General features: G+C 33.6%; 1 pseudogene; it reads left to right on the plus strand.

The window, feature by feature from the left end:
* Positions 1–3,527: 3,527 nt before the first annotated feature.
* LOC146954212 (uncharacterized) lies at positions 3,528–5,449 on the plus strand (annotated as a pseudogene).
* The last annotated feature ends 4,610 nt before the right edge of the window (positions 5,450–10,059 follow it).

A 10,059-nucleotide genomic window follows, 5' to 3' on the forward strand; every position in this document is an offset into this window, starting at 1 on the left:
GCTCCTGAAGTAAGCTGCTCCTGAAGAATAGTGATTCTGAAGACAAGAGGTCCAGAAGCCACATCATCAGAAGCTGCGTCATCAGAAGCTGCAGAAGTCATATCATCAGAAGCTGCATCATCAGAAGCTGCCTCATCAGAAGCCATTTCACCAGAAGCTGAATATCAACTGGATTTGCAAAGAATCAAGAATTGAAGAATTATCAATGCAAAAGCTGTCTATTGGATTCGAAAACACAAACAAAGGATTAGTGGAGTTTGCAACGGTCATTTCAAAGGTGTTTGAAGGCGTGTGTTTGCAATTTGGACGAAAGCGTTGACATTGTACTTTGTACGAATTGTACAACCACGTTCTCCACTACTCTGTTTTGTGTCCGCGCTACAGGACAAGAAAACAGCTCCAGAATACGGTTTCGCCTGCATAGATGTTCCTTTGGATAAGGAATGGATTTCAAATTTGTTCTTCATAGGACAACAGCCAAATCAGGCAAAAGATTATTGGTGAAAGATCAAGCTTCAACAACGACTCTTTGGTGTGCTGGCAATTTCACAACGTCTCTCTCACACCTCTATATAAAGGAGTGAAGACCTAGAGAATTGGTAATGCAAGAACGCTGAACGAAAGACTCACAAGATTTTCACAAGTACCAAACCTCTGCTGAAATTGTTCTGCATTCACTTAGAATTTCTGTGTCTCAAAGTCATATCTTAGAAATTCTTAAGTCCATTGAGTCTGTATCTGATTTGTATTGTGAGCACCTCTGATTGTATATCAAGTGTTCAACCTTAAACAATTTTCTGTGTAATTTTGTTTAGTTAGGAAGTCTCTTGATTGTGTTCTTGAGCAAAGGAAGTCTCTTGCTTGTGTGCTTGAGCATTGGAAGTCTCTTGCTTGTGTGCTTGAGCATTTGTAATCAGATATTACTCATAGTGAAATCTCCTTGGAAGTGCAAGGGGGACTGGACTACTTCCGGATTGTGGAAGGAACCAGTATAATTGCTTTGTGTCGTTCTTCTTCTCTCTTTCTCTGTTTTATTCCGCTGCATTTAGATTCTGATTATCAGTTCAGAAGCTGTCTCGCTTAGCTTCTGATCAGTGTGTTCAGTTTTTAGGAGAAACGAAGAATTTTTCTAAAACACAATTCAACCCCCCTTCTTGTGTTTTTCTCACCTTCAAACCTAATTTCTAATCTATTTCACCGTTCTTATAATCAATAACAAATATTAATCGATGGATCGAAAGATGAAGTTTATCAGTTGATATTGATTCATCACAAATATTAAGCGATAGATCAAAAGATGAAGGTTTAATATTGGAACAAGTGAATATAGACAAGTATTGCGAAACATGAAAATAGTCTAGCAAACCTTGAGACAATAATGTTTCGAGCTTCAAGGATTTCAATAGCAATCAACCATGAAAATAGGCGTGGTTGCTAGAGAAACACACTCACTGAGACCGAAAGAAGATTTGATAGGCTAAAGAGAAACTTGTCTTTAGAAAGATGGTCTAACATAAAGTTCTAGGTTTAATGTTTGATTTGATAAGGGTTTGTCACCATGACAGACCAATAATCCCAAGGCTCTTTTATTTTTATTATTTTCTTTGAATTAAAAATCCAAACATTATAACTCAAAACTCTTTTCTAATCATTGTTGAAAGTTAATTGAATTCATAGCTCCCTGTCGGAACGATACTCTTTTTACTACTTTGGTAGAACCGTGCACTTGCGGTTATATCTCATCAATACCGAAAGCAATTTGACCCTAGTAGTAAGAACTAAGGAGATGACATTAGTAAGACTGAGTAGTAACTCTGCTAAACCTAGAATGTAACTGGTTAGTAGTTAAGGAAACAAGCGACTTCGGGGAATAAACGTAATAGAACCATTCTCTTAAACCCTTAGGTAGAACTAGTACGTGCGAGAGAGGGTGTGCTATGAGTGTCAGAAGATTCATAGATGGGCAGATCTATAGGAACCTTGGCCTTCATTGCCTTGGGAAATCTCGGAAAGCCAATTTAAGTCTATGCTTTCAATTACCTTAGAGACGGTAAGACCCCATACGTAAGGATCGCCGTGTGATCAGCAGGTGCAGTTTCCAACCTTCTAGGTTAGTCACGTCCCAACGGCCTCATCACTTGTATAGTCTACCTAAGATAAATAAACGCGGCATGAATGTTATTTAATATTCAACAATATAAACAGAGGAGATTCGAAGAATCCTAAACGCTGCTTACTTTTCTGCAACAAAAAACAGGTAAACTTGCTCTGTTACAAACGAGATAAAAATTGCAATTGTCTAACCCTTATCTTTTATTAAATCGTTAACTTACAAAAATAAGTAACACAAATTGTTTAGACGAAACGACAATCATTGTGGATACTATACTCTACTTATCATTTTATTACTTGGTAAACGATTTGGTACATTTGCCTAATTCGGACATCATTTTTTTAGCCCACATCAAAGACCGTCCACCACCGTAATGCCCCTACTTAGGTTATAAGGTTGCGTTACAAAGCTCGGCGGACCATTACAACTTTTTAAAAGCTATAAAAATGTAGCTTATAAAATTAATATTTTATTCCATTTGCTTGATTTACTATTACTTTTTGAAGTAAAAATCTGTAACTTAAGGGGTAAAAACAGGAAATAAAAAAATTAATGCAAGGGACCAAAAGTGTAATATAATATTGACTAGATTATGCGGATAGTCCTTATGCATAGGCTAAACACTCGGCAAATGGTCATACGATTACAAGTGGCACTTGTCTATTGGTTTGGGCAATGTGGCCAACCTTTTTATTGTAATATTTTCCATTTTTAAAAATATAAATTATATTTTAACCATATGAATATAAATGACAATGTAGCAAACTGCATATGAAAACAAAATACAATTAAAATCAACATTTAGATTTTAGATAGGGGAAGTCATAGGGAGGTGGGGATAGAGAGCAAGTTAACACGTCCCCGTAAACTTAGCTCAGTTGGTAGGGACATTGCATAATTTATGCAGGAGTCGAGGTTCGAACCTCGGACACCCCACTTCTCCACGTTTAATTGTGTGAGCTCTAGCCACTAGGCTACTAGACCAAAAAAAAAATAAAACAAGTGAAGACGTCAGCAACAGTTTGACCAAATATTTAAAGCTGCTTCCTTGAAAACTGTATCTAGACATTTGTTTTTTCCGCGTGTTGGGTTGTGTATTATTTTGTACAAAAATCTATTCAACCAAAAAAAAAATAGACGTATGGTACTTTTGGAATTTCATTTATTAATTTGACTCGTTTTATGAAACTTTTTAATATGATCACACAACTTTCTTTTTGGTTTTCTATAGGCTCGCGCCGTTGAAAGTAATCTTGTTCAAGACATGGTCAAAGAATAAATACGGCACCTCTTCCAATTGAAACCTAAAGCTTGGTTTATCGGCTTGTGAGAGACTAGCTACTTCTACTGAATTCAAGCTCAACTGGTTAAATTTGTTCCTGCTCATTCATCTTAACTCAAATTACAATATTCCATGACGGGTCCATGTGTGCATTGTGGAATTAATGGTAAGTCATATCTTATCTTGAGTTTTTTTTTTCAACAGATTCCCTCTATTTGGGGAAATCATATTCAAAGTAGGGATGATCACATCCAAACTGGTCTAAATTAAAACAACCAACCGATCTAAAAAATAAAACCCAAAAGAAAAACATAGATTTATTGGATCTATTTGGATAGACTTTTGTAAAAACCGCTCTGATCGGATCGTGTATGGAATTCCTTTTTCAAAATCAAACCGAACCACATACACAAATAATAATATTGTTTAATATGTATAAAATACATAATTAATCTATTAGCATTTGATTTTTAATTTTTTAAATAATACTTATTAGTTAAATTTAATTCAATTTTTTTTTACTATTTCATGTATTGCAAACATAATCGATTTTTTCCTTCCTAATTGTTAAATTTTAGTATATTATATGTTATATATTGCATAAAACCTATGATTTTACTGTCTTTATGATCTTAATTTTAATAGATTTTTTCATAAAATTGTCATTTGGATATGTAAAAACCGGTACAAACTAAACCGCCTATAATTGGAACAGATCAGACATTTTTTCAGAAGTCATCCAATCTGAATTGAACCACGAGTATTTCAATTTTTTGATCAGATGACTTTCTGTTTCATAACTGATCTAAATCATACCATGGGTTTTGATGGTGTCCACCTTGTATTTTGTTTTATCTACATTGTCTATTTATTGGAAACTGGCGAGCCATAGTGGTTATTTTCAAATGTCAACATAATTGGGATGTCGATCTTATCGTAATGAAAAATTTTAAAGAACATTTTTTTCCTTAACTAATAAGATTGGTATTTTATATTGTAAATGAAACTGTTTTTTTTTTATAAAGGAAATTAAACTACTTTTATCTTTTCGTTATTATTAGATAAAATGGATAATTTGAACCTCAACATGCCTAACCAACCATAAATAGATACAATCAAATTACTGTTTTTACTTTATTTTACTCCAGTTTTTAATGTGACTCTCATCTTACGTTATTATCACTCTTGTTTATTTTTAAGTTAACATGGTTTTGACAGAAACTAAACTTTGGCGTAAAGGACCGTATGAGAAGCCAATACTATGTAACGCTTGTGGGCTACATTTCAAGGCTAAAGGAACCCTTGATAACTATCTTCCGAAGACATCCCAGCAAAATCAGTTATCAGACCTTGACGTGGAAAAGGAATCTGAAAGTGATCCCGAGCTTTCAAACCAATCTCCAGGTAATAAAAAATGCAATAAGTTAATTAACTATTCACCCCATTTTTCAACAAATATAAAGCACAATTTATACAAGAAGAGTGAGCGAGAAAGTTATTGTAAGAATTTTCTTAAGAGGTACAATTTAGGAGTATTGTTATGATATAAACACTACTATTTATATATGAGGTGTAACATTGTCAACCCTAATTCCTTTCATTGTCAATAAGAGCATTCATTTGAGTAGACCCGGTATTAGGTTTTGAATGAATTGTATTGATGGGGATTAGGTGACATACATACAACTCCACATTCATACATTTATGGATATATTTTTTTCAAATAATAGCATATATTTTTTCAAATAATACATATAAATGATTATCCATTGATGTATACATATAAACTTTTAATTTTTTGTAGAAAGGACACCATAGATTGTGAAGAATCAAATGGAGGAGTTTCAACAAAAGCTTCAAAGTCTATGGGAATCTGAGAATGAATCAAATGAATCATCTGCAGACAATATTTTGTTGTTTGATAATATGAACAACTGTATACCAAGCAATGAGATAGGCATTGGATGCACTCTACTGAAGACAGATGTTACTTCTAAAAAATCTGCATGATTCACATGCATAGATAGCCTAGTATATTGTGAATCGGCATGACATGCTTTAGACTTTCTGAGTTTGATTCTTTGTGAAATTGAGTCTTGTAATATCTACAACTCTACTTGTTCTTTTGTTGTTATTATCTCTTAAACTTTCGATTGGTTGTAATGAATAAATTACAAAATTTTGAAATGATTTTGAGAAATGATTTTGAAGGAGAGAGTGGTTAAGTGTTAAATCCATATTTTTGTATATATTTAATATTTTGAAAAGAAAATCAAAATAAAAACGTTATAGATGATCATATAATATTATATTACCATAATATTTCATTAATTTTTACAAATATTTTATGATGTCCTCAATTTAAAAAAATAAAAAATTCTCCCCTCAATATCATATATCGAAGTCTATTCTTGATGGTTAGGCCATAATATTTTGGGTGTTACGGAACAATTATTTCGTGTATTCAGAGACTGGTGACCTCCTCGACTTCATCATCCTCCCTATTAAAAATGCAACGCATCATAACTAGAGACAAAACCACAAAAGAATAAACATACCCTAGAGACTGAGGTTGAGGATAGACTCCTCCCTTGAGGCTCCTATTGCTTGCCTTTCTCTTGAGATGCTTCATTCTGAATGAATAAATATGAATGAGATAAAATTCAAAAATTTAAAAATACCAAAAATATTTAGTCTAGTTGAGTATATTTTTTTTTAGAGTCTACTTTATCATATAGTTTAATTAGTTGTTAATAACATAGTTTATTTTTCTGTTTTGCATTTAGTTTATTGTTTCCATTTAGTACTAACCATTTTTCTTTTCTTTTTGTTTTTCCATTAGGAACTAACCCCACTCATATTTATTTTCTTTTTATTTTTTATTTTCAGAGTCTTAGTTTAGGTCATTCATTATTTAACATTGCATTTTAGTGAGTCGTAGTAAAAATAACGGTTGTTATAATATCTACATTAGAACGAGTCTATTTAACATTAAGTTAATTATTTAGTATGAGTCAGTCCATTTAATTTTGCATTTAGAATTAGGATTAACATCTAGTACTATTAGTCATAGAGTCTTGGTTTATTAGTAATAATATTAGGTATTAACTATAGTAGTTAATTTAGATGGAGTCTGTTAAGTCTAGGTAAATAAACATTAAAAACTAAGATCAATTATCATTAGGAATAAATTTTAAAATCGTCATAAGTATGTCCTAATCAACCTCTCTAATTGTAAACTAGATGTCATAAAGTAGTGTTGTATTAACTTCTTCAAGGTACCCAAACTAAAGAGGAAGATCAACATGGTGAGAACAAAGATAACAACAAGGAAAACAACTGGGGAAAAACCAATTGAAGGATTGAAGAAAGTTCCACAAGAGGAGATCCGACAAGTCAGCTTCATGGATGATGTTCCAATCAAAATCAAAGACAAGAATGCTTTCAAAAGAAGGGACATATTTATGATCAAATCGCATGAACTCTTCTGTCCACCTACTCTCATGCATAAGTCTTGGTATGGGCCTTTTGAAATAACTCGCATCTGCAAGAACAATCGTGTTGTGATCAAGGATCAAACTAGATGGTTGGCCAAGGTCCCAATTGAGGAAGTCATGCACATGCGAGACTATATGCAAAACCCAAGTAGTACAAGGGATGAACCAGATACACACGTCTAAAAACAACACTTGGACATATCCACCAGGGTTGGAACGCTAAACACGCACTGAATAGGAGAAACCCTATTCCGTCAAGCTAATGACTCAAAAGAAGCACTAGATAGGAGGCAACCTAGTGACCGTCGGGACTCAGACGTTAAACAAGCGCTGAATGGGAGACAACCCATTATTTAATTTTCAACATTTTTCTTTTTGCTAAGCTGAGATGATCTGACTAATCAATTTCTTTTCTTTTTCTGTTGCTTTTCTTTCAAATATTATCTAATACAAATTTTTCTTTTGCATTTAAATATACAACCTTTCCTTTTATACTTAAATTTATTTTAGTCTTAGGTAGTCAATCAAATAAATTAAGCCGGAGGCTAGTTTACCCTTACATTCAAGAGCATGATACTTTTCGGGGCTTGCTAGTGAAGGTACTTATAGGATCACAAACTCTTTTCCGAATAGCATAACCGGTGAGATTCAGAGCCAAATATTTCCATATCCATTCTTAGATTGTTAGATACTTAAATACTTCCAATATATATATATATATAAGTGTTCCATATGAATGCAATTTTTGCTTGAATTTGCGGTTGTTTATTATGGGCGATCGGTTAGGTTATTATACACACGAGACAATTTTTCTTTGGTACCTTGAGCCTTTGAAGCCACCTTTTTTATATTGTTATCCTTTGTGAAACCACTTTGAGCCTCCAGACCAAAATTTCTTTTTTTTTATTAGTGATGAATCATGTCACAGTCCTACACTTTACATGCACTCTATATGATCTCACTTGGAGTTAGATAGGTAATATTATGACTGCACATGCTTTGAAACTAAGTTTGAGGCTGCTCTTTGGAATTAGCAACATTTTGAGTTTGGGGTGGGGTAACAGTAAAACACATTTGTCAGAAAAAGAAAAAAATGTAAATGACCATGGATCTACACCAAAAAATTAGAAAAAAGAAAAAAATCAAGAGCAAAAAAAAATGGTCTCTTAAAAAAATGTATGATTCTGTCAAAAATAAAAAGACAAATAAATGTACTGTTTTACCCGTCTTGTTTGAATCAAGGAAGGAAGGATGGCAGTTTCATTTGTTAGCCTACTTTCCCAAATTATATCCACCCTTAACCTAAGCCAAGTTATAACCCTCAAAGTCCTCTTAGTGTGTGAATAACTTTAATTTGACTGTCTGTTTAGAATTGTTTCAAATTTATAGCAACGTACATTCATGTGACGACTGGAGTGGGCAAATGCCGAGACCAGCCCTACTAGCTTTACGAGATACATACGTGTATCATAGAAAAGAGTATGGTTGAGAATATAGGTTTTTTTCACCAAGTCGGACCCGCTTGAATGTACTGTGGTAAGTTAGTTGCTGCTCTCCTATTAATGTGATGAATGATTCCTAAGCACAACTCTCGGAAAAGTATGTTTTTCCTGAAAAAATGCAAAGAATAAATTATGTTTTTCTTTCGTTACTTGGGACAAGCAACAATTTAAGATTGGGGTTGTGATGACATATTTTATTCTTAGCATGTTTTTCAGTTATTTTCAGTAGGTTTTAGCAACAAAAAGGAGAAGTATTAGAACAATTGCCTATGATTTCGGGACTTTTTAATGTTTTCTATATTTGAGTCTGTAATTCTAGTTTTCCCGGAAAGTAGCAATTTTAGGGTGTTTTTGAAGTAATTCATGAAGAAATAATGCTAATTGGAACTGATGCCATGCGCCTAGTACATGGGAAAAATGCCTAGCACATGAAAAATGCCTTGGGCATGGAATTCACATACCATGCGCCTAGAGCATTTTCCATGCGACTAGGGAATGATTTGTGGGGAACTCACATGCGCCCCATGCATTTTTGCATGCACAGGGTGCATGCAAAAATGTGGGGCACAAGCGTCTTTTTCTGCTTTTATTTTGGGTAAAGCCCGCACTTTTAGCCCAGACCGAGGTAGAAACTCTCACTATAAATGCTAGCCTTCCTCATTCAGAATTTCTCGTTCAGAACTGTGGCAGTTCAAGAGGAAGGCAACTTTGGAGCTTCAGGAGAATTTCTATCTTCTCCTTGATTTTCTAGAGTATGTTTTTATCTTTAGTAATTTGTTTTTAGTCATTATGTGTAGCTAATTATTTTTAGGCCAACCTCTGTTTATTTTTGTTGGATTTTATTTAATATAATATCGTCTATCATTTTGTTTATCTTTTGTTCGCTATTAAGTTTTATTTAGGAATTATTTATTTCAAAAGATCGTAACCCTAGATTAGGTACTTAGGTTGTGACAGGGTCTAATATTGTTATTACTCTCTTGCTGTTTATATCTTGATATTTAGAGCATTATCCTAATAACTATCTCTCTAGGAAGTAATTAGTTAGTAACTAGCAAAAGATACCTGATCGGTCAATAATTAGTGTTTTTAATATAATATTCGAGTCCGTTTTATTTATATTTGAGTTTATTTTATTTAAGTTTATTTCCTTTTTAGAATTATTTTACTTCAATTGCAAGTTATTTAATTTCAGGAACAAATATTCTAAAGATTGAGTCTTGGAGCAAAAGCAAGGGATTCGGAGCTGATTCAGGATGAAAATACGAAGATTCGGTGCAAAAATATAACATCCCCCAAGTCAGAGACTTGGCACGGCCCGTGCCACCAGCCACACGACCGTGCCAGCCTTCAGGATCACTTTTGCTGCTTTTCTGCTTCCCGGACAAGCTCCCTATTAGTTTACTTCTGACCTAAAAGCATGTGGTTTCTTGTGGAACATTCTAGTGTTATATTTCTTAGGGCTTAAGTCATTGTAAACTATAAATAGAATAGCCAGCTATCACAACAATTCATCTTTTATTCTCTGGAATAATATGTGAAAATTGTTTCTTTGAATAAAAGTTCACCCTTTATTTTATGTTCTTGTTCTTCTTCTCTTCTATGTCTAAAATGAATGTGATTGAGTAGACTTTGTCTTGGGATTGTTGGATAAGTCTAATGATG

The sequence above is a fragment of the Medicago sativa genome, chromosome 1 (genome assembly GCF_051527215.1).
Source record: "Medicago sativa cultivar Bolivia chromosome 1, Bolivia_mono, whole genome shotgun sequence".
In the NCBI taxonomy this organism is placed as follows: domain Eukaryota; kingdom Viridiplantae; phylum Streptophyta; class Magnoliopsida; order Fabales; family Fabaceae; genus Medicago; species Medicago sativa.